This window comes from Pteropus medius, unplaced genomic scaffold (genome assembly GCF_902729225.1).
Source record: "Pteropus medius unplaced genomic scaffold, Ma_sr-lr_union100, whole genome shotgun sequence".
In the NCBI taxonomy this organism is placed as follows: Eukaryota; Metazoa; Chordata; class Mammalia; order Chiroptera; family Pteropodidae; genus Pteropus; species Pteropus medius.
In genome coordinates this window covers 5341010-5368603 of record NW_024342474.1, presented here as the reverse complement: position 1 = coordinate 5368603, position 27594 = coordinate 5341010, and the positions used below count along the sequence as shown (strand labels likewise).

Genomic DNA, 27594 nt, shown 5'->3' with positions numbered 1-27594 from the left:
GAGAAAAGAAAACACGGCAAATAGTTAACCTGTAATTATTTAATACATACCCCACTCTTACGGGAAGCTTCTTCAGGGCAACATCAGCGTCTGTTTTGTTTACTGCTCTATTCCCAGCCCTAGTAGAGGCCTGGCCCATAAGTGCAGTAAAACTCCCAATAATGAAATGAAGGGGTTCTGTAGGGGAGGAAATGTAATTTTCCCTCTCCTTTTCTAAGTTCTTGGATGAGATCTCCTAACCCCACAATAAAAGATTAACAAGAGGAAAACTGAAATTTAATATGTCTACCTCCTGTATACGTGGATGATACCTAAGAAAACTGAGTAACTCCCCAAAATGATCCAAGAAATCACTCTAAATAACTTCTTCAGCTAAAGACAAAAGTTGTTAGGGGGTAGTAGGAGTAGGGAGCCAGTTATGGGAGGTTTCCAAGAAAAGCACATTAAAGAGTGTAAGGCTGTTATACAGATTTAAATCACTGCCTTCTCCATTGATAAGAATTTCTAGACTTATAGTCCTCCTCCCCTTTCTGGTACAGAGAGAGAGAGACACCCTTAAAAATGGAGATTTCCTTCATAAAGGTAAATGTTTCTTATAAAAGGATTATTTCTACCATGTCTTCAGAACTTTTCCTGTTTGCTTTTTCTTAAAAATAATCAGCTCAAGATAATCCTCATGCCAGAGAGGTATATTTTTGGGGTGCGGGGGAGTGGGGAGCATATTCTCCAAAAAAAATATTTAATTGCCTAAAATCAAGGGGGCATTATTGTAAGGGTCAAGAAGTAACTGAGGCGGCACTATGAAGCCAGCTGTCTGGGAGACCCTGTGTCTGGCTGCAGATCTGGATCCCTCCTGGTCACTGCTTGGTGGTTATCCATTCCAATTTAATTATCAGGTGGGGGAGATCTGTGTCGTCTGCCTGGTTGAGACTTTTGAGCCAGAGAAACAGTGTGTTTGAGCTTTCTTGTACATGGTAAGTATTTGTTTGGTAAAGCCTAACGTATTTGCTTCATGGGGCTACTGAGAAACATTATTATAAATTGGATGGTTTAAAATAACAGAAATTTATTTTCCCACAGTTCTGGAGGCCAAGAGTCTGAAATCAGGGGATTAGCAGGACCATGCTCCCTCTGAGGGCTCTAGGGCAGAATTCATTCTTTGCCTCTTCCAGCTTCTTCAGGTGGCTGCTAGCACCCCTGATGTGAGAAATATCCATCAGATAAACAAAGAATTAGACCAGAGGCTTATTTATAATGCCCTCTCCCCTCTTTTTTTAGTTTCAGAGTCAAGATTTTGATTTTGCAATTCATCTGAGAAAGGACTGTTGACAAGGAGTCCTAGTATAGTGAGTAGGGCCTAGAACCCAAAGCACAGAGAACAGAGGACAGTGGAAGAGCTTTGGTGGCAGAACTGGACATTCAGTTGCTCTGATGACCTTGGGCAATTCACTTGTTTCCTCAGAACTCCAGTTTCTGCATCTGTAAAACTAGGGTTGTCTACGGCCATGCTACCCTGAACAAGCCCGATCCCGTCTGATCTCGAAAGCTAAGCAGGGTTGGGCCTGGTTAGTACTTGGATGGGAGACCACATAGGAAGAGCAGGTGCTGTAGGTGTAAAAATATAAAAAATAAGCGATTGTAAGCTGGCAAGGTCCTTGCAATCTGTGAGGTCAACCAAGGGTTGCCTTGCCTGAAAAAAAATAAAAATAAATAAAACTGGGGCAATGATATCCATCTCCCAAGATTCATGGTGATGAAGTTGAGATGTAATGGCACTTGCTGGGGCTCATTCAGATTGAGTCTCTTAGGGACGGGGAGGGGCAGGAGGGCAAGAAGTGTTGTAGAAAAAATTATATCCAGCCTTTCGAAAGAAAACATTACGTTTGTAAGGAGAGTAATTGCCGGGGATGAACAGACCCAAGCATTTGGAGGTGATCTGTTTTCTTCTTCAGGGAGAAATGGGTCAGTAGAATCTTCAGAGCTTTTCTCAGCTCCAGTCTCACCCTCCTCCACATTTAAAACTACGTCACCGTTGCATTTAATTTCTCTAGACACATTAGCATTCCTAATCATTTCAGATTCTATTTCAAAGCTGAAAGAGAAGGAATTTGTTGTCATGCTGTTCATGTCTGATTACATTTATGTGACAAACTGACTCGAGCCAGTTGCGTTAGATTCCAATTATTCCCATGTCCTACTTTTAATACACAGATGATGGAAGAACTCTTATCAACTGTGTAGCGTTTCTTTCTCATCTTTGTTGCCTTTGTCTTTTGTTTCTTTTGGGGGTCATTGTAATGGAAGAAGTGGACTACTGTGTTTCTGAAGAGTTTTTCATGGGTAACAGTACAGTTTACACCCTTTGGACATTCTGTTGGTGACCCGCTTTTTATATCCTTTACTGTACAAGTACTTTTGTTCATGGAGAGAAGCATCTTCTATATGTATTTTAGTGCTCAACCTATTAAATTTATACCTAAAATCAAACTTTGAAAATTAATTTATTAGACAGTTCTTCAGTTTACTTAAACATGATTATAGACTTAAATTTCTATTAACATTTTAAATTACAATGATGATTCTTTTGAATACTCCAAGTACTGTAAACGGCACACAAAGATCCAGCGGTTACGAAACATATAACACACTTTAACTTGTTCTAAAATTCCAGTGTCATGGGAGTTTATTTATTGCTCTTGAACTTGCTTGTTTACTTTTCCTAGATTTGTAGCCACATATGTCAGCTTCTACTGTTAGAGCAGTACACATTTTGATACTTTCCAAGGGATACAGTGATACAGTAGTACAATGCCACAATTACAGAAACCTTATCGGACCCAGAAAAATAGTCTGTCCAGCTGAGGTGACAGGATCTAGTTATCAGCCAATTGTTTTTTATGGTCATCTCTATGTTCATCAAATTCAAGCCACTGGTCATCTGGTTAGACCCCTTTTTATATTTATCCTCCATTGGTTACATCAATAATACTTGGAGCCATGCTTTCCATACAGGTTCTAGTTTTTTTGAGGCATGCTGCTCCCTCTGGAATGTTTTCGTCTTCAAATTTTGGCTGGCCAATGTTTCATGGACCATCATTGCCCTGTCACACTGATGGTTGCCAGGTCTTTTTGCATTATGGAAACTTACATATGCTTTATGACTATCTTACTCCATTGGTGGGGCCATCTAAGGGTATCATCTCCTAGGATATGAGGGATGAAGTCTGCAGTTAGTGCATCTCTAAGAACATTTAGCTAATTCATCATCTCAACACATGGCGGTTTTCTTTCTTCCAGTTATAAAGTATGCTAAGGCCTTTCCTGTTAAGAGTATACTCTGCCTTTGTTAGGACTAGTATTACTAAGTTCCCTGAATTTACCCTTCTCCACTTAAAGAAATATTTAATAGAAGAAACAAAACACTTAGCACTCTTCTATTTAAAAAAAAAAAAACAAACTGAACTGATACTCCTTTCTTTCTCATCATAATACCATGTTGTATAACTTTTCTTATTTGGTTATTATAAAATCACGCTGCCTTTCACACTGGGATCGTGTTACTGTCTAGGATGCCCGTGTTGTCCCATCTTGGCCAGTGCTTTGTCCTTTCAACACTAACCCTGACCTCCTCGAATACCTCCTACCTTTCTGGCCTTGCCCATCCTTAATTTTCCCTGCCCAAAATATGTAATCGTTTACCTTCTAAGAATCGGGGAATAGCTTGAAACCAAAATCTGGGTGGTATTTTTATGTAACAAGTACTTACATGATGTTTACAAATATTGTCTCATTCACTTATGATGTGGGTACTGCTATCCCCATTTACTAGATGAGGAAACTGAAGCCCAGAAAAGATAAGTAACTTGTCCAGGGTCACAACAACTGGTAGGTGGCCCAGCCAGAATATGAATGCAGGAAGCCTGGCTCTGAGTTTGTCTCTGCTGCTTGAGGGGTGCATGTGAGTGCTGCTAGGGTGGCAAAAAGCTTTTGCGGCTATTAAACTATATCTAGGTCAGAGCTGGAAAATGTTTTAAGTTTATAGGTTTAATAGATTTTTCCAAGAAATTAACATTTCATATACTAAAACATCATCGATTTTAGACACACTATTTTATAAACTAGTCAGGAAAAAAAAAATGCTGCAACCTTAACTAGGACAGTACTCAGACCAGTGATCCTGGATGACATCTGAATGGGTCACATCAACCTCTGTGGCTTTAGAATTTCTTTCCTCTATTAACAAGGGAGGCAGCTTCTCCTGCCTTTACTTTTGTTAAGCATCTGACAGCAATCCTTTCACCTGTTTATCATGACAGAAGGTGCAAAGCTTTGTCTACTGCTGAGTTTTTTCCTTTCTTAGGTCCCATTAACATTTGGTTATAGCACTGCAAGAAAATATGACACAACAAATATTTGCTGTAGTCATAATCAGTTTTATACCCCACAGCTCTCTGTTTGTGGGCCTTTGTGTGTGCATGGCCTCTTTGTGAGCACACGACCACCTCCTGCTTCAGTGCTGCATGGAGTGTAGCCTTTGTGAAGGCTTTTTCTATGGTATCTCAGTTCCTCATGAGAAGTACCAGCAGTGCACATAACTCAGTTGAAGTCGTGACTGTGTGACCAATTTTAACCAATTCAAGTTTGTATTATGTTTTTATGCCCTATTCTTCTTATACCATGAGATGTCACCAGCCACTAAGACTTTCTATTACAGAGTGACGCCAGAAGAAAGAAACCCTTTCGGAAGTTATTTCTCAGTACATAGATTGCATATAAGCATGTAAGTGTACACCGAATTTTGGAGTTGCCCTTCCATTTCTCAGTTCTTGTCTAGAAATTGATGGCCTCTTGCAAATCTGTTTTGACTGTTCATATATAACCTAGTTCTTAAGTAATATTTTTGAAAGGGTTCAATACATAGACTCTGCTTCCCCCCTCGCCCCCACCCCCCGATCTCCCTCCTCGTTTCCTGCAGTGATATCTAGACACAATGCTGGTTACTTGGTACTATTCAAGTTTGCAAATCTTAGGCAAAGTTGATTGTTAGTGTTTTGTTTTTTTCTGTCATTGGAGGGGTTTGGGGGGGTAGGTATTCTCGATCATTTTCTATTCAGCTTCATCTTAAAATGTGGACAGAATTCTTATTCTTGTTAAGTGATACCTGTCTCTTAGGCCTAGTTTTACCTAACTAGAATCCATTATATCCACTATTGTGATTTTCCTACCCTTTCCTTCAGATGTCATGAGAGCACTAGGATATGGAGGAGGAGATTACCTCAAAGGTGGAAGTCTTAAAATAATATTTCAGGATATTTCTGGACCAACAGCATGCTTCACTTCCTGTAGCTTTGTCTATCACCAAGCTCTGTGTTCTTCTTTTAGAGTATTTGTCACTGACATGCTTCCACCTCTTCACCAGCTGTTCTTATCCCAATCTTAAAGCGTTACAGAGGTTGTCAGAGGTTGATCATTGAAGACATATCTTAAGTCAATTGTACTAGTTAACTTCAAATGGGAAGGACTGGGATTATGGTGATGCTTGAAATGCAGTGGCCATAAATCTTGACTCTTCACTGTATTATCTAGTCTGTTTATGTGTTATTTAGGAGAAGGGTTGACAATTGTCCTTAGATTTGCCTTGCAAAGTGAAAAATCCATGATGAGCAGTATGATTGTTTCCTCAAGCCCACCAATTTGGTTGCTGTACAAGTACCCTATAAAAAAGTGGTGGTCAAATATTTAGTTTAATTAGACTAGATGGGGAGATGCTTCTTTGGCCAGAAGAGATAGTCGTGCAAGGGTTGTCTCTCAGCTGTGGCTTGTTTCAGATATGAGTGGTATTTCAGATATGACTGGGTCCTCCAATCTATTGTAGATCCTCTCTGGTTTTACTTCCACTATCATTCTATCATTCTTAGAAGTAACAATAATTATTATGATAATTGGAGCATCGACAGTATTGAGCCCTTCCTATGTTCCAGAGACTGGGTTAAGGATTATATATATATATATATTATCTTAATTAATTCTCAGAGTAATTCTGTGGTACCAGGAGTGTCACCATGTAGATGAAGAAGTAAGTGATTCTTAGAGGTTAAATGGCTTGACCAAAGCCTCAGCCAACAATGGGAAGTCAAGATGCTAACCCAGGTAGACAGCCACCAGGGTGGGGGGTGGGGACAGCTCATTAGCTTTGGTCCTTCCTAGGCTGTGCCAGAGAGGGCTGGGAGTGAGTCCTGACATTGTGTGCTTTGTTCGGAAAATGTTCTAGTGTTGGTCAGTCACAAACAGTGCCAAAGTATCTCTGCTTTGTAAATTTTTAAAAACATTCTAAACTTTTTCAAAAAGTATTTTATATTTAGTTATTGAGCCTTCTGGATTGGTTTGTGAGGAACTCTCTAAAGTAAACAAATCACGAAATAATTATATTCTGTATTGTCTTTTATTATCCCATTTTATTCTAATCTTAAGTTGTGTCAGAATTAGCAGCTTGTAGAACTTCCCCTCCTTGCCTTCATTTGGAATTGAAACCTCCTTGTACTTTTCACTCTAGCTTCATGGATGAAGGACATGCAAGAGCCACAGGGGTGCCTGGAACAGGGGCTCTGTCTCCTCAGACCTACCTGTCAAGGGACTACCACAGCACCTTACAGCATGTGAATGCAGTAGTCCCCTGTTATCCATGGGGAATACATTTTAAGACCCCCAGTGTATGCCTTAGACCATGAATAGTACCGAATCCTGTGGTTTCTCTTTTATACTGTTTTTTCCTATACGTACATACCTGTGATAAAGTTTAATTAATAATTAGGCACAGTAAGAGATTAAAAATAATAACTAATAATAAAATAGAACAACCATAACAATGTACTGTAATAAAAGTTATATGAATGTGGTCACTGTTTCAGGGGATCCCTTGCTGGAGTCTTCTACAGGCTCAGTACTTTTCTGGGGCAGCACATTGCCATCCATCGGAATGTACTTTCTGTTCATGTCTTCTATTCACAAATTTAATCCCTTTCCCATCTTAACTAAGCAGTTATCACACACTGCAGCTGTAACGTTTGCAGTTTGAGGTGCAACAGCACAACTAACACTACTTTTTCCTTCTTCACAATTTCGTGGATGGAAGATTCGTCCTTACTGTAGATCTTAGCAGCCTCGGCATATGATTTTTTTCTTATTAAGTCAAGAACTGCCACCTTTTCACTTAAAGGAAGCACTTTACGGCTTCTTTTTGGCAAGCCGAATTGCCAGCATCACTACTTCTGTGCTTTGGAGCCATTATTAAGGAAAACAAGGGTTACTTGAACACGAGCAGTGCTCTAAAGCCACATTGGATCTGAGAACCAAGATGGCTACTAAGTGACTAAGGGGCAGGGAGCATCTACAGTGTGGATATTCTGGACAAAGGGATGATTCATGTCCTAGGAGGGACAGAGTGGACAGCGTGAGATTTCATCACCCACTCAGGATGACACAATTTAAAGCATACGAATTGTTTTATTTCTGGAATTTGACCTTGAATAATAAACCATAGAAAATGAAATTATGGATAGGGAGGACTGCTGCAATTGGATGGCACGCATAGAAAGGATCTCCTTGACCTGTTAGGAATGTTAAGGATGTATGTCACTTGTTGAGTAGCTCTGCTCTTGTAATTCAGCTTATTGCCCTTAATGTTAAGTGTATGTGTACTGCTGTGGTTGCACTTTTGTTGAGGCAACTTCTATAAAGATATATGTGACTTCAGAGCAAGTACCGCTGGCAGTTCCCATCAGCAAAAGGCCTCCGTTTCCTAGGCCATAAACTGTTGTGGTTTCTCTTTGGCTTGCTTCAGATTTTGTTTGTGACGTGGCAGGCTTTTTCTGAAACTAGGCAGCGAGTTTCATTATTGGTGATCCTATCTTTTCTTCTAATTCAAGTAATTTAAAAATAGAAATATGAGAACTAATTGGATTTAGTCGCTGATAATTTTCATTCCTTTATTATAAATGTAAACTCACCTCCTAAGGGTTTTGGAAAAGTGGCTTTGGAGACTTGGCTGGCGCCACTGGGGACTTATGTTATTAGCAAAACTAATATTCATCGTGCAACAGAAAACCCTCCACTACTATTAGGCCATTAGGAGGCACCGAACTTGCAAGAGTAGGATGTCTCCTCTGTTCTGTCCTGAGCTAACTACCTATCACAAAAGGAGATTAGGTTATGTGGAAAGAGAGGTGGTTGGCTGACATTTTGTAGCCTCTAAGTTCTCTGTGCTCTGTAGATGTGGGATTTTCACTAGCCCTGAGAAAACCAAAGAGCATGTATGGAGGGGAAAAAAAATAATTTTCCTCCTATCTCTTTTAGTTCTTCTGGCTGGACTAATAATCAAATTAACTTAGGACAGATTGACAGGAGAAATGTCCAGATTTATTATGTATGTACAAACTGGGGTTTCATAAGAGTATAAGACCTGAGAGCAGATCGGGCAGTTAAGGCTTACATGCTATCTTGAGCTAAGAAGAAAAGGCAGGTTGCGATTTGAGACTTGAAAAGGCAGGAAAACAATTTGTATAAAGATAGAAAAGCAAATGTTTGCCAAATAAATGTTTGCTGGGCCATTTTTAATAGCAGGACACAGAGAGGACTTTGACCAAAGGAGACTTGCTAGGTTCCTTCCTGTCTACCACACCTAGTTCATAGTTATTTATGATGACAGCTCCCTTCCTGGGGTGGCAAACTCTGCTCCCTCTCACACGTCTGGGTTTAGATTGTGGTGGTGAGGCAAAAAGGCCAGAGTTTGCTAAAGAGAATGAGATCTGAGATGTGACTTGGAAATGATATCACAGCATGCAGAGATAGAAATATGTGGGAGCACTGAGAAGGGGATGCTCAAGTTTTGTCCTCCATCTCCGGAAACAGAATTTATGAGGTAAGTCTGGCCGTTGGGCACTAATGCTTTGAAGCCAGAGAGACCTGAGTTTAAATCCTATCCTATTTTCCCTCTTCGTAAAATTGAAAACTGGTGTGAGGATTAGATGACAATGTAAGGACAATGGCCAGCCATATAAGATATGCTCAAAATATGTTAGCTTCTTCCCTGACCCCACATGTTGTCCACACACATCTTTCCTCTCTTATCCAGATGAGGAAAATCAGTATTCAGAGAAATGAAATGGCTTGCCTGAGTGGCAGAATTGGGGCTACACTCATTTTATTTTAAGTCCTGCTAACCTGTTTCCCAAGAAGCCTGTGCGTGCTTTATACATGTAGGGCATTGGGCTAGCTAGGGTACAAGGCTGTCTGAGCTTTGTCCTTTTCATAATTGAGTACGGTTGTGTTGTTTTACATACAAATAAAGGCTGTTGATTTGTCTCAGAAAAGCTGGCCTGTCCTTCTGGTTCACCATGGGTAGTGGTAGATAGGCCTATGAAAGCTCTTCCAATACCTATGTACTTGCCTGTTTTTTAGAGAGAGGTGTGTGCCTCCAAGGCTTGTCTGTCAACATCTTGTAAAATCAACCATTTCTCCATTGATTTACATTCTAAAATCAGTTATGTTGGGGGTTTTTGATTTTAAGTTGTTAGGGGAACCTGTTACCTTTTTGTTTCTTTCCCCTGGCTGTCAGGTGGTTAATAAACTGTAAACAAATATATAAGTACACCCAAGAGTTTTAAGGGAAAGAATAAAGTCTTTTGCATTACCATGATCCTATAATTTATATGTTTAACAATGTGTTATAGCGTATGCCCCAATTTCTCAATTAAGGAACAAAATATTATTGTTATAACGTGTATTTCCGTTAATAATGCATCAGTGCGTAATTCAGTTGTCTTTCCCACTTCCACATACTGATGTTTTGGTTACAGTTTATCCCTAATTGTGATCAACATGCCCTAAACATTCATCAGAAATCATGTGTGCAAAGCCTTTCAAGTGGCCTCTTAATTGCCTTAAAACCAATGGAAGCCTGTTTCTTTTTCATTCAGAGGTTGGGTTCCCTATTATTTTCACTTCAGTAAGGAGTGAAGGGATATCGCAAATTTTAATGTGTATAAACTAAGAAAGCCACATATAAGATATAAATTTTGAAGTTTGCATGAATTACCCAAGCATTCAATAATGTATTTCAGGAAGTTGTTTAGAGAAGTATGGATTGATCATTGCCAAATAAATTTTTACCTCTAAGTGACTGCCTTTTTGAAGCTTTTTTGAAGTCTGCCTGTTTTCTAAATTTGGAAAAATATCTGTATTTGAGCCTTGAAAAAGACAGTCTCTTAGCAACATGGAAGGACAAAGAGGAACAAATTAAGTAAGTGTGCTATGATTTGTGTATGTTCTTACTGTTTTGAAAACCACCCTAAAGGTAGGTATTTTTAAAAGCTGTTTATAACATTTGATAAATTTAAAAGTCATAAAAACGAGTGGTGTGTTTTTCCTGTTCTGTGCCTTCTTTTCTTTGTCTCCCTGCACTGTACATTTTTGCCCATTTGGAGAGCATACATGGGCATTCCTAATTAAGAATTAATTAAAAGTACATGGAGGACTTTCTGCTCCAAACTTACTTCACTTAGAAAACATTGCCTTGATAAACGGATAAGTCAGTTTTAAAGAGTAAACAGAGTTCACCTTCATTTTAGACACCTATAATAATTTATTTAACCTTGGAAGCATTTTGCATCCATTATGAATCTGTAGATAACGAAATGCAGAAGTGGCTACTGACCCCCAATTTGAGGCTAATTATATGCGATAGCTTAGCTCCTTTGCTTGTGAGGAATAGGAGTCGGGGAAAGGAGATTTATAGTGAGGCTGTTTCCTGGGCTGAGCTGAGAAATCTAGCAGGAACCCTAAATGTGACTCTGCCACATTCTTTTGGTGAAAGCAAGCCACAAGACTAACTCAGATTAAAGTGGGGGAGCGAATTTATCTCTTGATGGGAGGAGCAGCATGTGTACACAGGGATGGGAGGAATTTCTGGTGTCTGACTTTGAAAATGATGTTTTACATGAATTAAAGGAGTATGCCTCAGATACTGTGTTCCATCAGTTCTAAGATGCACATGCCTCCTCCCTTGTTTTAACATCTCTGAAGTCAGGATGCATTTACTATGATAGCATCTGATCACCTTTGGCTAGACAGCACTGATGCATTATTGTCATTACCCGTGGTTGTGCAGATGTGATGTAGCAATTGTGTTTATGTATATTGTTGGTAATACAAATGTCAAGATTAATTGCATATAAAAATTCTTCAAAAATATTGAATCATGATTTGACACTGAAACAGTAAGTTCTTGTGTACATAAAAAGTCATAGAAACAGAGCAGCATGATGTAAATTTGATATCAGCGAAGCAAATTTTTGTTAGAGGAATGACCACAGTTAGAATTTTTTGCAAAGAAATAACCAGGAGCTTTGCTGGACATGAGACAGAAGATAAGAAGCTAAAGCTGTGTTACAGAGTTATGGCAAAAGTATTGCATTCTGGATGATAAATTATGCCACTTAAAAAAAGGAGAGATTGGTAAATCCCTTCAAAGAGATGAAAGGAATTTCAAAGCAATAAGTGGCTGGTGTGTCCAATTTCTAAGTTGCACAGGACTGTTGTTGAGGCATAGAATATCAATTTATCAAACTTCCTGCCAACTTAGAGCCGTAGCTGCTTATTTTCTAGTGATTTGTGGTTTGAGGAAAAATGAGTTTAGACAGATAGGAAATGCTGATAAAATCCAGCACTCTCTAAAAAGCTTTGAAATTTTTCTGTAATGTTAAAGGTGCTAAAGGTCTGAGTATACTCTATGAAAAGTACCTATTGCTGTGATACTTTGCACAATTACTGATGGCTGAAAGTTGCAGCTATAATTTAACTATAAACTACAAAACAATTCCCAGGAAAAAGTCCTTCCTCAAAGACATGCCTGTGCACACATGTGTGCTTCACTTTTAATCACCAAAGATACAAGTCCTGGTTATCTGAAAAGCTTTCTGTTGTGACATCTGATAAGAACAGGAAAGTACCAGCCCCAAAATTGGCATATTGAGTATCTGGCAGCTGGAAGAGTGTCCCGGAGAAAACAGTGGAGCATCAAGTGGAAAAAAAAATGGACATTAGCAACCGGATTCAAATGATTCAGAAAAGTCAAACTCGGCATATGAAGATGTGTTAGGAATATCTTAACAAGTTTGTTTTTTTTTTTAATGTAAGTACTTGAGAGATATGTAATAAATCTAATTATATAAAAGCTTTTTGAATAATTATAAAATAGTTCTAAGTGACAAGAAAGTATTGTGTTGTACTTGGCAGCATTTTTTCTTAGTGTTGTGCAAACTGATGGCTCCTCTTAAAATTGATTGCATCCTAGACTGGGTAAATATGCCAGGCACTGAGCCAAAAGTTGCTGCTTTCAGGGAGTTTCCAGTTTAGGTATGATGGAAGGATTTCTATTCAAGTTTCAATGTGCATTTCAAAATGCATTTTCACAGAGAGGGTATGTTAAGTGCAAAATTATTAAGCACTTATATCACTTTTGTGGAAAAAGAAGCTCCAAATTCCAAACAGCCAAATCTTAAAGGAATTAAGTATTAAACTTATTTTCTTGCTGTTTCATATATGTATGTTATATATTCCCAGCTAATCATTTAAGTTCTGAGGGTATTGTATAGATTCCAGGAATAACTATTGAAAGATTAAAAATCAAAATAAGGTGTGAAAGCTTTAGTTGTTAATGGTGGATTTACTTTTCAGGAGCCACTAAAACATCCTCATTGTTTTCACAGCAATGTCTGCAAATGGTAATTGCTCAGTCACCTTTTAAAAATATATACTTTGTTTTTTAGAAGAGTTTTAGGCTCAGCAAAATTGAGAGGAAGGTACAGAGATTTCCCACATACTCCCAGCAAACATTCATAGCCTGCTCCATTATCAGCATCCCCTCCCAAAAGTGGTACATTTGTTATAACTGATGAATGTACATTAATGCAGCATTGTCACCCAAAGTTCATAGTTTGCAGTAGGGTTCATTCTTGCTGTTGTACGTTCTATAAGTTTTGACAAATGTATAATGACATCTAGCCACCATTATAGTATCATACGGAATAGCGTCCCTCCCTTAAAAATCCTCTGTGCTCTGTCGACTCATTCCTCCTTACCCCTTAGCTCCTGGCAACCACTGATCTTTTACTGTCTCCATAGTTTGGCCTTTTCTAGAATGTCATATAGTTGGAATCATTCAATACGTAGCCTTTTCGGATTGACTTCTTTCGCTTAATAACATACATTTAAGGTTTCTTCCTTTCTTTTCATGGCTTAATAGCTCATTTCCTTTTAGCTCTGAATGATATTGCATTGTCTGAATGTACCACAGTTCATCTGTTTACCTATTGAAGGATATCTTGGTCTCTTCCAAGTTTTGACAGTAATGAATAAAGCTGCTATCAGCATCTGTGTGCAGATTTCTATGTGGGCATAAGTTTTCAACTATATGGGGTACCAAAGATTGTGATTGCTAGATGGTGTGGTAAGAGTATGTTCAGTTTTTCAAGAAACCACCCAGTGGTGTTCCAAAAGTGGCTGGACCATTTTGCATTCCCACCATCAGTGAGCGAGAGTTCCTTTTGCTCCCCATCCTCACCAGCATTTGGTGTCATCGGTGTTCAGGATATTGACCATTCTAATAAATGTGTAGTGGTATCTTATTGTTTAATTTGCATTTCCCTGACGACACATGATGTGGAGCACCTTTTATATGATTTTTTTTGCCGTCTGTATAATTTTTGGTGAGATAATGTGTTAAGGTCTTTGGTCCATTTTTAAATTATTTCTTATTATTGACTTTTAAGAGTTCCTTGTATATTTTGGATAACAGTCCTATATAAGATATATGTTTTGCAAATATTTTCTTGCAGCCTGTGGTTTTTCTTCTCGTTCTTTGACAATGTCTTTTGCAGAGGAGAAATTGTCAGTTTTAACAAAGTCCAGCTTATCAATTCTTTATTTCATTGATTGTGCCCTTTGGTATTGTATCTAAAATGTCATTGCCAAATTCAAGGTTATCTAGATTTTCTCCTATGTTACTTCTAGGAGTTTTATAATTTTATAGTTTTGCATTTTACGTGACCCATTTAAGTTAATTTTTGTGAAGGGTGTAAGCTCTGGGTCTAGATTCATTTTTTCTTTTTTTTGCATGTGTATATGTGGTTGTTCCAGCACCATTTGTTGAAAATACTACCTTAGTTCCATTGTTTAGTTTTTGCCCCTTTGTTAAAGATCAGCTGACAGTATAAATGAGCATCTCTTTCTTGGCTTTCTATTCTGTTCCATTATTCTACTTGTTTGTTCTTCTGCCAATACTGCACTATTTTTGTTACTGTAGCTTTATAGTAAGTCTTGAAGTCAGAGAGCGTCAGCTCTCCAACTTTGTTCTCCTTCAATATTGGATTGGCTATTCTATGTCTTTTGCCTCTCCATATAAACTTTAAAATTAGTTTGTGTCCACAAAAAACTTGATGAGGTTTTGATTGGGATTATATTGAATCTATAGATTGAGTTGAGAAGAACTGATATCTCAACAAGACTCTTCAATATTGAGAACCTTTCGATTTTGAAATTCTAGTTCCAGAATGGATGTAGGTTGAGGCTGCATGTGGCCAGGCAATGAACTCTTGTCAGCAGTTTGGGCCATGGTTTCTAAAAGGGCGCTGCTAGAGAGATTCTGGGTAGTTTAGTTTGAAAACCATGAGCATAGGTCACTACAAACCCTTGTTCATGCCATATTCAACTCCTGAAATTCCACATTAGTGTTGAAGTACGCGGGTTCTGGAATCTCATTGTGGGTTTCTAATCCTCATTGTATGTATCACCTTGCATCACTTAAAAGGCTTTTGGCGAATAACCTCTTAGTTGTGTAGTGGACTTAACTGGAGGATTAAATGAAATAAATAAATGTTTCAAAAGTTATTTGTAAATCATGATTCTCTTTCCGTATATTCTGTTCTCTTTTCTCCACCTTCTCTAAACTTTCTCACTAACTAGCCTTTGAAACTCCTTTTCATAATGTCACCAGTGACCACCATATTGCAAAATACAGCAGTCTCTGCATGAGTTCTTAGCAGTTTGTGACCCGTGGACCACTCCCTCTTTGAAACATTCTGTTCTTATGTTGGCTTTTGCAGCAACAGCCTCCTGTTTTTTTCTCCCTTACTAAAATGCTACTTAGAATATTTCCTTTGCTGACTCTTCCTCTTTTGATCAACCTGACTTTCTACTCTATTGTCTCTAAATACCACTCATATGCAGATGACCTCTAAATTATTCCAGGCCTGAGCCCCAAACCCTTAAGGAAACAGCCACTTGACTCCTCCTCTTGGCTTCCTCATCAAGGGCAGAACTATAGGTTTCCAATGCCTCTTTCTGTTTCCTCGCCCCTAAATCCTGCCCCTCCTTCCATTTTATAAATTTTAGTAAATGGCCCCAACATCTACCCAGATGATCAAGTAACATACTCGGGCATTGTGCTCTGTCCTCCTTTCACCACCATCCCCTATTAGTACATTCTTTTGGCTCTGCTTCTAAAATACATCCCATAAGCATCCCCTTCTCCACGTCTTCATTGTGCAAGACCTCCTTCTTCTGGACTCCTAACATAGCTTTCTAGCTAGTTCCTGTAGTATCCACTCATACTCCGTTTTCTTCATCGAGCTCCCAGAATGATCTTTAGCAGTGTTTATTAGATTGTGTCGCTCTTGCTGAAAGCCTATCAGTGGCTTCCAGGCCTCCTGTGTTACGGTTCCTGACCACTTCAGAGGCTCACAGGCTCCCGTTGCACTAGCCCCCTTTCTGTTCTGTGACCAAACTTGCCTCCACCTCAGGCCTCTGTAGTTGCTATCCCGTCAGCCTGGAACACTGCTTTCACCTTCCGCTGGCAGGTGACTCCTTGTCTTGCAGGTCTCAGTTCAGATGTCTTCTTCATGGCCTTCCATGACCAATTGTGACCACCATGTACAATTAGTGTAACTCCGCCTATCCCTCTGTGCGATTCCATGTCTCCGTGTATTGTCTTCGCTGCACAAACCATTATTTGAAATCACCTCGTTCATTTATTTGTTTACGTATTGTCTGTTTTCTCATAAATAGGACGAACACTATGAGAGCACGGTCCTTGTTTGTCTCATTCAGTGTGATGTTCTCGGTACCTAGAACAGTCTCATTCTTAGGCCAGTTCGGTGTTTTACTTCCTGCCCTTCCGTAGAGTACGTATTATTTCTGGCTCAGCTAGCCACTTTTGTGTAGACAGTCGGGTCTCTCTGTCTCTCTCCTCTAGTCTACTAATGAGTTGACCTTCCCTTTCAAAATGCCAATGTGATCCCTCAAATCAAAACCACCATGACAAAGCCTATTTCAGCAGTTTGTGACCTTGCTGATCTTTCTCTGCCTCTAGGTCTATATAAATGGAATTCGTGAAGATTAAAAAATCCCAAATATTCTGTATGTTACAACTATTTAAAAGCATTTCTATGATAAAATATTTGTGATGAGCTTTTGCTAACCCAAATTTGTCACTTCTGAGAAAATATTTTGGGGATGAACTTTTAAAAGTTTTATGAATTGGTTGTTTCTTCATTTTGATTGACAGTTCTAGTAACATCTTTTAGCCAGCAAGGTTAGAAAGTGAGGTTTTATGCATCGATAAATATCTCTGTGAGTGGGGGGTGTGGATACTTCCCACAGAATGACTATATACTTTTAGTGATATTGTTCAATTTATGCTGTTTATGTTAAAAATACAATACTTCTCCAACCCTATGACTTTAATCAGATTACTCAGTTATGTGAAATTGTGCATATCTAAAATACACAAAATAGCATTGTCCTTTGATCGTATAAGTACACATGGTTTTGTTAGTTAACTGCAGAAGATATCCCCAGATAACAGAGATTTGGCATTCAGAAGTTACACAGAGACAATGTTGTGCACATGTGTGTAATGCGATGCTTGATAAAGACAGTAATAGTGATAGACTGTCAGGAGCTATATGAGATATGAAGGCCCAAAGACAATGATGGTGACACATAAAAGAAGCTGGGCTAAACAAAGACTGTTCATTAATGGGAAGCTTTTGGAGTTGACATAAGTATTGACTGCAGGTATACAGTAGACTTTTCACATAGCCGTTTTGTATGGGTTATCTTAAATTCAGGACCATTCACCTTTATTTGAAGATAAGGAAGTAGTATTGTGGTGCTCTGTGATTCTTATCCCAACAATTTGATTTGGTATGTGACTTTAGAGAAGTTTTATAGCCCTGGTGCAACTCTTTCCTTTTTGGTACATGCAACATAACAGTACAGGGTATAGAATAGGACATTATGGATTTGCAAATTGTATTGTCTCAAAATGCATTATTTTTATTTCATGTTTTTAAGTTTTTCCTTTTCAGATAGAGAATAACTGCAGAAGTATTTCAGAGTTTTCCTTTTTCCCCTGTTGTTAACATTACACAATCACAGTACAATTATCAAAACTATTAACACTGGTATGTACCCGTGGTAGGCAGAATTGCAAGATGGTCCCAAGATTCCTGCCCCTGGTACATGTGTCCTGTATCATCATCCCCTTCCCTTAAGTGTGGGCAGGACTTGAGAATAGTATGGAATAGCACACTATGATTATGATGCATTACATGGTAAAAGGGATTTTGCGGGTGTAACTATGATCCCTAATCAATTGACTGAGTATACAAAAGGGAGATTATCTTGGGTGGGCCTGCCTACTCAGATGAGCCCTTAGGAAACTTAAGCAGTAGCAGCAGCAGCAGCAGCAGCAGCCACACTCTTGCTGGCCTAGAAGAAAGCAAATAGCCCTGTTGTAAAGTGCTTATGGAAGGGGATATGAAGATGACCTCTAGGACCTGGAACCAATAGTCAGCAAGAAAACAGAGACCTCAGTCGTACAGCTGCAAGGAACTGAGTTCTGCCAACAGTGAGCTCAGAATGGGGACCCTGATCTCCAGAGGAGAACCACAGCGCACTGACACCTTGGTTTCAGCCTTGTGACATCCAGCCATACTGTGCCTGGACTTCTGATCCATAGAAACTCTGAGATAATAAATCTGTGTTGTTTTAGATTTTTTAAAAAGTGTATTGCTTTGTGAAAATTTGTGATGTAACAATAGAAAACAAATACAGTGCTATACTATTAACCAAAGTATAGACTTTGTTTAGATTTTACCAGTTTCTGCTCATGTCCTTTTTCTGTTCTAGGATCTAACCCAGACATATGATCCTTTAATGCTCTCATTCCTGATAAGATGAATTTATTCCTGATATTTCATGATAAGCAACCAACTTGTGAAAATCAAGTGTCTGTAATTGAAGGATTTCATCTCATCGATTAGGGGTAGGGGGTATAATCTGAACATCTGAGTTCAGGTTTTGTCACATTAACATTGTGATGTGATTCACTCCAGGATTTGGTGTTCTTTTGTCCATTAGGTCCTACCTCTGTCAAAGGGATGTGTCATGTGCCAGGTGTCATGTGCATGCGGAGCTGCAACATGATGCTGAGAGTCTAAGAAACTGGCCTCGGGCTCTGTTGTCCTTTTTCGTTTTCTGACTGCACAGGATCCAGCTGTCTGAGAAGGATGCAATTATGTGAAGAAACATCTCCTGCTGGCTCTAACTCCTGTGCTCTGAATTTTTGTTTGGGGGCCTAGCAAGAAATTTGTGAGTAATCAAACTACCATATAACCATGGTAGTGACCTGATTCTCAGTGCAGTCACTTCACAGATGACAAAGTGTAGACTATTAGTTAAAGCTGTGTAAGGGGCTTTGGGGTTGTCATGGTAGGAATCTAGGCCTTCTTGTCCCTAGTATGTTGTTCTTGGTGTTAGCAGTTCAGTCTTTTCAAACATCGTCTATTGTCTTGCTTATAAAGGATGGGATTTGGGCACTATTTTGATGGAATTTATCCAAAAATGCCCATCGTGTGCCCTGCCAGTCCCTACACCCCACTCTGAGGCTCTGGAAGGCTTTCTACCATGAGAATCAGAATTCTACTTGATTAGATGCTTCAACGGCATCCAGTGCCCCAGCACTGAGTCAGAATAAAGGCTGTTAGCTTCAGATTAAATGTTGAGATCAGCCTAGGCAGGTGTGACTGTGGAGAGAGATGGCAGTGTTTATCAAAGGGGCGCTCTGTTCATTTAGCTACCCAGCCTCATGGAACCAGAGGTAATGGAATGGGGACAGTACTAGTTCAGCTAGGAGTCATGAACTCCTGCTTCATAAGACCCAATGGCAAGGCACCATGACTGATAATGGTGGCCTGTCATTGACATGTGTTCAGAGGAAACAAATCAGCAGGATCTCCTCCTCCCTTGCTTGTCTGAGTGGGAAGCTGAAAGAGAGGTAGGCAGAAGTGAGCCTGATGGACAAAGAGGGATGGTAGTGAAACTTCTTTTCTTCTACAATACTAGGCTCAGGGTTAGGCAATGTGATACTAACAAAAAATAGTTCCTGACCTCAGAAAGTATAAATTTTAGTGGTCGCTCATAGGAAAAAAAATGTAATATGGACATTCTCTCAGAGGGGTTAAGTGAAGAATTCCACAAAAGAGCCATTTAGGTTGAATTTCAGAGGATTGATTAGCATTTGCCAAACAGACAGGGAATTGAATCAGAGAACTCTTCAGGGGAGAGAATCAACTTGATTTGGGCTGGAGTGAGGCAGAAGAAGGAAGAAGTAGGGTTGATGTCAAGGTACAACCAGAGAAGCAGAACAAGTAGGTGGGTTTATGAGTGTGTGTGTGTGTGTGTGTGTGTGTGTGTGCTGTGTTTATGTTTATGATTTATTATAAGGAATTGGCTTAGGCAATGGAGGGCTGGCTAAGCAGGCTGGAACCCCATAGGCTCAAGCTGAAGCTTGTTGCTCCCTTTTCCCTCCATTTTTTCCTCCCTTACCTTCCTCCCGCACTTTCTATTTCCCCTCATTTTTCTCCTTCACTTTTCTCCTTTCCCCCTCTTCCTCTCCCCTTCTTATCTCTCTACTCCCTCTCCCTTCCTCTTCCTTTTCTCTCTCCTTTCTCCCCATCTCCCTCTCTCCCCTGATGAAGTCAGCTTACCAGGATAATCTCCTTTAAAGTGAACTGATTAGGGACTTAATTACCTCTGCCAAATCCCTTCACAATAGCATTTGGATGTGTTGGATCAAATAATTGGGAGAATGGGTATGTGCTCCAGGATGGCTCTGCCTCCGTTCAATCCTCCAACTCTCATGAGAGACTCTTTCTTGTAGCCCGTGTTAACATACTAGAAAAGGGCACATAGTTTAGCCTTAGCCTGGTCAAATTGATGCCACAAAGCCACTGCAGGTGACACCCAGTTTTCTGATTAGGGCGACTCTGTGAATACATGTGTTAGATGAACCGAGATCAGTGTTATAAGAGGAAGAAAAGAACATCTGAGGTTGAGAGGAATAATGAATTTACTTGTGACTTGCTGAGGTTCTGAAGTGCTGCAGACCATCACGTATCCCATTCATAAATCTGAGTTCAGTGTCTGGACTGAAGACACGGGTGGTGGGTCTTCAGCATAAGCATGGTAGTTCGAACCAAGTGCTACACTGATCATCTAGGAACATCAGGGAGAGAGCCTGGAACAGGGAATGGCCACACCAAGGGGCTGAGGAGGGAAGTGGAGCCAAAACAGAGGCTGATCTAGAAACATCCCAAGGTGGTGCTGAATGCAGACAGATGGGTGAAAGGATTGTGGCTTCATAGTCTGCAGGAATGGCACATTTCGCTCTTCCCTGCCTGGGTGGAGGAGCACATGAGGCTGACGTCACAGCTGATCCATGGTCAGAGGAGGGTGCAGAGGGAGTGGAATGGAGAGCTGTGACCTGAGCAATCACGCCTGCCATCAGGTACTCGGAGTGTGTTCCCTCAAGTGCACTAACTGCCTTTTCTGTGCTGCCTCCAGGCCAGGGACTACAAACTCAAATCCAGTGGGGCTCTGGCATGGGGGAGGAACCCCTAATCCAAACTTTGGGCTTCAGGAAGGCTTCACAGAAGAAATAATCAAAATTAAGATCTCTGGAATGGTTCAGGAATTAGCCAAATGAAAAGGGCATGCCTCCCCAATAATCCTAGTCAAACTTGATCTTTGCAAATTTATTTATTTTTGCTTCTTTAGAAGCGTTTTACAACTTAGTCTGCTATCTATTGAGAAGATGTCTGTTTTTTACTAAGTACTTCTAAGTTATATATCACAGAGGTGTATATTACATACATAATTTGTGTGTGTCAAATTGTTTCATTTTAACCATGTTTTCTCTCTCTACTTTTATCAAGGAACATGCTTAAATTAGGGTAAAATTTATTTTATTCTCCAAAGGTTTCTTTTTAAAGTTGGTAGGTTTTGAAAAGTAAAGTCTTCCATTGATAAACGTTTTACAGGCAGGCCTGTGGCCATTTGCCTCTAGCAGAGATAACTTTAGAATAGATGTCGAATCCCGATTCCCACCCTGGCTGCCCATCACAGTCTCCTGAGGTGTTCTTCAGAAATGCCCAAGGTGGGACCCCACTCCCCAGAGAGTCCAGTTTAATTGGTCTGCAGAGGAGCCTGGCCATCAATACTATTTTTAAGCACCATAGAAAATTCTAGTGTTCAGCCAGGATTGAATTCCTGGTTTCATCACAGCATTTATATCTATTTTAGGTAGAGAGGGAGAAGACCCACCACAGCCTCCTGAGGAGGATAGGGAAGGAAAACAGTGAAAGAAACACTTCCTCCTAAATGGTGACTCATTAGAACAGTCCATTTCCCCATCCTACCCTGCCAAGAGGGCAAGAAGTTGGTACAAATGGACTAGTTCGATGCCTGATGATGTGAGGTGGAGCTGAGGCAGTGATGCTAGCACTGGGGAGCGGCTGCAAATACAGATGAAGCTTCCCTCGCTCTCCTGATGCTCACCTCCTGCTGAGCACCTCGTTTCCTGACAGGCCATGGACTGGTACCAGTCTGCGGTCCCGGGGTTCGAGGACCCCTGCTCTAGCGTATTAAAGGTTGGCTTCCAACAGAATAGAGCCCACCTGCTGATACTAATAAGAAAACAGTTTTACTATACAGATACTTCTAGAGTAATGGTTTTTAGTCTTGTTTCATTTTAAACAGCAGAACCATTATTTCAAATGAATCTTTCTTGAAACTCTAACCTCCACCCTCCAGCCACCACCCTTCCCTGAGACCCTTCTTGGGAACACCAGGGTTCCTCAAAACAGTTTAAAAACCAAAGCATCAAGTGTTAAAGCTACTTCCGTCTTGAGTAGAAGCAAAAATAACATCAAATTGAAACCAGCTGTTTCACAACAAGCACTCAAACTGTGATCTATTATTTCCTCTGAGGTTTTCCTCTCCAATGGAGCCCTGAGTATCTTTCCATCCCCACAGTATGTGACGCCCCTTGATAAAGCTGAGGAGGAGATAAAGGACATTTTTCTGCCTTCAGGTAACATTTTTACACAGGAAATAGGTACTGAAAGCTAAATAAAATTTAGCTTTAGACATTAAAGTTGAGTGCTTCATACTGACTCCTTCCTCTTTATTTAAAATGTCTGAGCTGGCATCCCTGCAGAGACAAAATAATAGTAATCGATTTATGGTCTCGACTGGGAACTTAATGTCTAGTAGAGCAAGCCTCCATTAACCATTCTTGTATGTTCTGTGCGGTTTCACTCTGTGAACACGTGGATGTGAATCATTCCTTCCCCCAGGTGGCTGTACTAGGCACAGGAGCAGACAGTGCTTTCAGATTATAATCTCTTATGTCAGACACCTCTTTATGCCCAGGTAGTCTAGGCTTTGGGACTGGACCTCAGCTGTGCTACTTAACCAATATCAAGAACTTAAGCAAGTTCCTTAACCTCCCAAAGACTCCATTGCTCTCCGTTGCTTTATCACAAAACGAGAATAATCACATATAATTCATGTGTACCTGGGAGAAATTAAAGGAGATAGTTCACATAGTGTTTAGCAGAGTGCCTGGCACATGGTAAGCTCAATTGATGTTAGTTACTGTTATTATTCCGTACCTTGGAACAAAATGCTTTCTGTCCTCAAGGAGCTTATAATCGGGGTGGGGGGGGACGGCGGTTGGCTAATTTTTTGGAAATTATTTGTTTATGCAATAAATGTTTATTGATAGCCTGCTGTAGTCCAAGTTCTGGATGAAGGGCTGGAAATGCAGCCATGGGCCAAGACAGACAATAACAGCTCTGCCAGAGAAGCCTTAGTTCTTTTGGAATAGACCCACGGGGAGAACAGAAGCAGGTGGGGTACGTTATGATAGAGGAGAGGGCTTGTGAGCTGAGCACCTCCACAGGGTTGGGGGAAAGGGGTAAGGAAGGCATTTCAGACTGAAAGGCATGACCAGAGGTATGTGTGTTTGTGTGAGGGGCTGTCACAGTTCATGAAAAGAAGATCTTAGAACAGATAAGTAGTGAGGGGTGAGGCCGAAGGCTTGACTCTGGCAGTGACAGAAGCCAATGCTGGGAGCCTTGGCCACTTCGTGGAGGAGGGGCAGCCATTCTCTGTGAAAAGTGTTTAGTGCTTCACTGCATGAGGATGTGCTAATCGTATCTCCTAGTCTGTGTTCAGTAGCCAAGAAGCCCAGTGCATCTGTGAACACAACAGCCACAAGAATAGCCCATAATAGCAGGCTGCTCACACAGTATGTTAAGTCCTGGGAGGAAGACACTGCCAAGTTTTAAAAAGATTTGGCCAAGTATACGCCTCCAGAATGGTTGTCTCAGACTGAGCATAGACTATATTTCTAATCAGAGCAAAATATACATCGTTTAGGTCAGGAAACACCATACACCCCTTTCTGACATAAGAGACTGCAAGAAATAAACTGGATGACAGCAGGTTTGTATGAGCAGAAAGAACTTAAACTTTTAGTCACAATAGGTGTAAGGGTTGACCGAGGCTCACCCCGATACTTTGCTAAAGGAAAGCCGTAGCATGTGAATATGTGCTAAAAAAAAAAAGGTAGGTGGCAATTACATCATCAGACTTGGTGCCTGCAGGCAACTGGGCACAACTGAGGAACGAGTTATTGAACTTATATAACAGAATGTCGAGTTTGCAAGTGACTGCCATGGGTATCCAAATCTGACCATTCTTTTCTGCATTATTCCTGTTAAGAGGCACCTAGCCCCCATTGGAACCTTATACAATGGTGAATTCAGACTGCGGGGCCACCCCGTTTTACCTCGGACAGCTGGCTTCTGGTCTTAAAGCTTGTTCTACCTTTTGGAGACATATAGGCAAGGTCCTGCATACACCCTCATCCATATGACAGCACATCATTCCAGGACAGACAATTCTCCTGCCTGCTTTTTTCTTTTTTTCTGAGTTGAACAACCTTGTGGAACATGTTTTTAAGTCTTATCACCATCTTGATTACTTGCCTTCATACATTAGTCCTTTCCCATTCCTTTTGTGGGTAGATGCTTTAGCTCGGGCTGCCATAAGAAAAATACCATAAACTGGATGGTTTAAACAATAAAAATTTATTTCTCACAATTTGGGAGGCTGGGAAGTACATGGTCAGGGCTCCAGCAGGTGTGGTGTCCAATGAGATCCCACTTCCTGTTTCATAGATAACCATTTACCTTTTCTCTCTGTCCTCATGTGGAGGAAGGATCGAGGGAGCTGCCTGAGATCTCTCTTTTATAAGGATGCTAGTTCCATTGACAAAGGCTCTACCTTTAGGATGTAATCACCTTCCTCAGGCCCCACCTCCAAATACCATCGCACTGAGGGTTAGGATTCCTACGTGTGAATTTTAGGGGGACGCACATATTCAGTCTATAGCAGTGGCATAAAGCACTGAATACATCATTCAACAAATGGCCTGATTTGCCTTGAATAGAGCAAGATTGTGGGTCACCATCTCATCTTCCTAAACCATTTTTCACTGGAGCCTGAGGTCACACTTGAGGTTTTGAGACTGGCATACTGAACTTACTTGTCTTGGTAAGACCTTGAGAGGGTGGTTTAGCTTTGTTTTTCTTGATTGTTTAATTAGCATCTCCTTTGTTTCTGCTGTCCTTCCTGTATCTGTTCCGTTTTTAACAACTGAAGTTCAGACCTTTTATTTCTGTTTTATTTCTGCAGCCTGTAAAGACGATCAAATCCTGATTCAGCAGGACAGGAAATTCATCTTCACCTCTCACCAAATATAAGATCATATTTGTCAGGCTGAGTGCAGAACAAGTCAGCACCCCACTCTCTTCCTCAAGCCGGGTACTCATCAGCATGCTTTGAACATGTTCATTAATTCTTCATATTGTTCTACCCAAGTTCCCCTCTGGTCAGTAAGAATATCCTGAGAAGTTTCTCAGAGACCTTAATGAAGCCCATTTTTTTTCTGATTTCTTCCTTAAAAGTTCAACAGTTAATCAGCAATAACATTTCCAAGTTGTTAGAATAAAGGATAAAAACATGCAAGGTGACTTGAACCTATTTTGAACCAGCTCTTTTACAATCTTTTTATTCACCTTGGGCTTCCACTGTACCCTAGCAATGTTGTTATTCTGTCTGAAGAAAATTGTCTTTAAATAAGTCAAAAATAAGTTTCATTAACACCAAATACCAGAAATGCCCCTTCTTCGATTTTGCTGTTTAAAAACATTAATAATATTTTAACAAAAGACCTACCCCCAAGAGCCTAATTTTGTTGTATATAAAATTTCTGAAATCCCCAGTTCATTCTAGCCTTTGGATTCCTGGCTGAACATACCTGTCCACGCCATCCTCCTATGTTCACCCTAAATGCTTTTCCTTCGAGTTATTTGCTTTCGGTTCGGTGCTTTCCTTGCTTTTAGCATGAATGATTAAAATCAACACCCTCATCGGTTTCCATGGCAACATTCACTTTTCTTTTCATTAGGACTTTTTTGTGGATTGCTTAATCAGAGCTTCTAGACTTCGTGAACACTCTTCTGTTTTAGAATTGCATGCCCTAGGGTCATGTCTGTGTTGTCTGAGAACTTCCAACCTAAGCTTTACCACTCATTGGGTGTATGACCAAAAACAATGGCCTCTGCGCAAGAAACAATAAGACTTCTCCCAGGCTGGAACCTGTATATAAATGAAAAAGAGGATCCCACCAATGTTTGAGTACTCAGTGGCCATCACCTCCCCTGGGGCAGTGCCTGTGGGCACTCAGCTATGGCCAGTTAGGACCCTTGCCCTTTTGCAGAGGACAGATGTCAGAATAGTTGTGGTCTGGGTGTGAGCTTTTGTGACTCCCTCCCAATCCTACCTGTTCTTTCCAATCCTCACTTCTCATCTTGTAGAAATCCAAGGGTGACTGTTCAAGTGTTATATGGTTCAGTATTGGAACTGCCAATGGCAAGGCAGTTTACTTTTTATTCTTAAAGCACAGAAGCTATGTAAATGTGTTTATGCTTTTCTTGAGATAATGCCATCCTAATTTTCTTTGAAAAAGAGACATTTGAAAGCATGCCTACGTAGGTGAGAATGTCTAAATTTTGGTCTTGGGCTTTCTTAAGGGAATAATCTCTGACCTTAGGAAATGGTTCTCGGCAGACTTGAGTCATATGTGTCCCAGTTTCTCAGGTGCCAAGTCTTGGTAATAGCTTAGAAAGGTTTTACAGTAGTGTCTGGGGAGTGCCTTCTATATTTGGCTCAAAGTAACATGGAGGCAGCTAATCATAATAAAAGTAGCCAGCTGCTACCACCAGCTGGAGAACTTGACCATCTTTTCACTTTAGATTCATGCACTGCTATTAACATTTATTTGAGGTTAGGATGTTAAAGGTGTATAACTTGGACTATCAGGCACAGATCCAGTTCCCTGGTTCTTTGGATTTGCCCAGCCAGCTTCATTCTCTTTTTTCACAGTTACTCTTCTCCATTTCACATTGCCACCACACCATCTCACCATGGTCTAAGTGGTCTCCCCACTAGCATATTTGTCTCCCTGTAATTCATTGTCTAGACTGGACAGCAGCCAAAGTGATCTTCTAAAATCGCAAGTCAGATCACAGTATTTCCTTGCTTTGAACTCTTTAATGTGTACCTATTACATTTGGGATAAAACCAGAATTCTCTATAGTGAGGCCTGTGATCTGTCTCTGGAATATCTCTTCAGTTATAGCTCCTAGCACACATTCCCTTTTCCAAGACATTTTCTGCCTCAGGGCCTTTGCACATGTTTCCCTCTGCCTGCTTCCCTCCGCAAGGACTATGCTTTTCCCTCCCTCACCTAGCTGCCTTCATGCCTCAGTAACTTCCTCAAAGTTTTCTCTAACGTTCTTATCTAAGGTAGGGCTCCTTGTCATATTCTCTCATAGCTCTTGATTATTTTCCTTCTTGGCAATTATCATGATTTGTAATTATCTCTTTATTTCTGTGTCCTCACAAACTGTCAAGTTTCTGGGGGCTAGAAACCACGTTTGTTTTGTTTTCTGCTCTAGTCCCCACAACCTTTTACACAGCCTAATGCATATTTTGTGCTTCAATATTTGTTGAATGAATGTATAGATGAATAAATCAGTGCTATTTCATCTTAGCAGACATGGT

At 40.3% G+C, this 27594-nt stretch overlaps 1 protein-coding gene and 1 pseudogene across 7 annotated transcripts in view; both read left to right on the top strand.

Moving 5' to 3' along the window:
* The window catches only part of PPM1H (protein phosphatase, Mg2+/Mn2+ dependent 1H), a 261613-nt gene that overhangs the window by 23116 nt on the left and 210903 nt on the right, over positions 1-27594 (top strand). The gene's annotated exons all lie outside the window — the stretch shown is intronic.
* Positions 1496-1614, top strand: LOC120605124 (uncharacterized; annotated as a pseudogene).